Source organism: Neophocaena asiaeorientalis, unplaced genomic scaffold, assembly GCF_003031525.2.
Source record: "Neophocaena asiaeorientalis asiaeorientalis breed wild unplaced genomic scaffold, Neophocaena_asiaeorientalis_V1.1 scaffold129, whole genome shotgun sequence".
NCBI lineage: Eukaryota > Metazoa > Chordata > Mammalia > Artiodactyla > Phocoenidae > Neophocaena > Neophocaena asiaeorientalis.
In genome coordinates, this window is record NW_020172446.1 from 3,919,200 (window position 1) to 3,921,626 (window position 2,427).

Here is a 2,427-nt window from a genome sequence, read left to right on the forward strand (position 1 = left end):
ATATATATATATTCAAAAAATGGGGAATTCCTGGTGGTCCAGTAGTTAGGACTCTGAGCCCTGGTCAGGGAACTAAGATCCCGCAAGCTGCATGGCGCCAAAAAAAAGGAAAAGAAAGAAAAAAGAAAAAACCCCACCAAACTCATAAGTGAATTATCACAAAGTGAACACACCCAAGTAAGAACCACCCAAGTCAAGAAACACCACCTTCCCAGGTGCATCCTTTCTCTCTAACCCACCTCTTTCTCTCCAAAGGTGACTTCTATCCTGCCTTCTAATACCATAGATTAGCTCTGCCTGCTTTTTTGGATGTTGTATAATGGAATGATGTACTGTGTATCATTTTAGTTCAACATTATGTTTGCAAGACTCATTCAAGTTGTTGTATGGATCAGTAATTGGTTTATTTTCATTACTGCACAGTATTCAATTTCATGAAAACACTACACTTTATTCATTCTACTATTAGTAAACATTTGGATTGTTTGAGTTTGGGGGCCGTTATTCATAATGCTGCCACGAAGATTCTTTTTTTTACCACGCTGCCATGAGCCATGGCAGTGAAAGCCCAGAATCCCAACCACTAGGCCACCAGGGAACTCCCATTATTCTTGTACATACATGTGTGTGTATCTCTGCTGGGCATGGAATAGTTGGGTCAAAGGGCATTTTTATGTTCAGGTGTAGGTACTATATTCCGTCAAACAGGTTTTCAAAGTGGTTGTACTGACATTTCTTCCAGCCGTGTGTGAAATTTCCAGTTGCTCCACAACCTCCCCTACACTTGGTATTGTTACTCTTTTCCATTTTAGTCATTCTGGTGGATGTGCAGTGATATCTGTTCTGGTCAGAATTTGGACTTCCCTGATGACTAATGAAGTTATGCATGCTATTCCCATTATCCATTGCTATGTAACAAATCATCCCCAAACTTAGAAGCTTAAGCAACAGTCCTTTTCCTACTTTGCACAGTTTTGGAAGTCAGGATTTCAGGAGGTCTGCTGTGCAGAACTGGCTTGGGGTTTCTCATGCAGATGAAGTCAGATGGGGGCTGGGAGTGCTGGGAGCTGGCCGGGCATCCCTCTCTCTTCATGTAGCTCAGGGCCTATCCACGTGGTCTGCCTGCTTGGGCTTCCTCACAGCACAGTCAGACTGCTTACACAGTGGCTGAAGACTTAAAGACAGACTATTCCAGCAAATAAAGTGGAAGATGCATTGTCTTCTATGAGCTAGCCTTGGAAGTCATATAATATCACTTCTGCCGTATTCTATTGACCTAAATAGCCACAAAAGTCCACTCAATTTCAAGGGGAAGGGGGCATAGTCTCCACCTCTAATTGGAAGGACTGTCAAAGTCACACTGTAAGAGGAACATGTAGAATAGAAAATATTGTTGCCACTGTCTTTGCCACTATCTTTGCCATACATGTTTTCATGCGTCTATTGGCCATTCTGTGCAGTGCTTGAGCCATCATTTCTCTTTTTCTGTTGGGTTATCTGTCTTTTCCCTTCTTGATTTGCAAAGTATATTCCGAGTGCTACATTTTCCCCCCAGATATATGTATTATAAATATCTTTTCCCATGATTCTGAGGCTTGCTTTCTCATATTCTCCATGGGTCCTTGTGTGTGAGTGTGTGTGTGTGCTTATTAATTGAAGTTTTTATTGAGGCAATTGTAGATTCACATGCAGTTGTCAGAAATAATATGGAGAGGTCCCTTCCACACTTTGCCCAGTTTCTCCACTGGTGACGTTTTGCAAAACTACAGAGTAATATCATAACCACAGCTAAATATCACAGGATGTTGACATTGATATAATTTACCAATTTTATTCAGATTTCCTGTTTTGCTTGTGCTCACTTATGTAAATGTATTAAGTTCTACACAATTTCATCATGTGTGTATGTACATGTATCCACCAGGATAAAGTTACTGAACAGTTCTAGTACAAGGATCCCTAATGTTTATAACCACACCCACCCCTGTTCCTACCACTGGCAGCCACTAATCTGTTCTCCATTTCTAAAATTTTGTCATTTCAAAAATGTTATATATACCTCACACCCATTAGGATGGCTACTACCAAAAAAAAAAAAAAAGAGAGAAAGAAAGAAAGGGAGAAAGAAAGAAAAGAACAAGTGAGAATGGTGAGAATGTGGAGAAATTGGAACACTTGTACAACGTTGGTAGGTGGTGGGTATATAAAATCGTGTGGCTGCTGTGGAAAAAAATATAGTTCCTCGAAAAATTAGAAATAGGGATTCCCTGGTAGCCCAGTGGTTAGGACTCGGAGCTTTCACTGCTGAGGGCCCGGGTTCAATCCCTGGTGGTGGTGGTGGGGGGGGGAAACAAAACAAAACAAAACAAAAACAATAGCTAAGGGCTTCCCTGGTGGCGCAGTGGTTGAGAGTCCGCCTGCCGATGC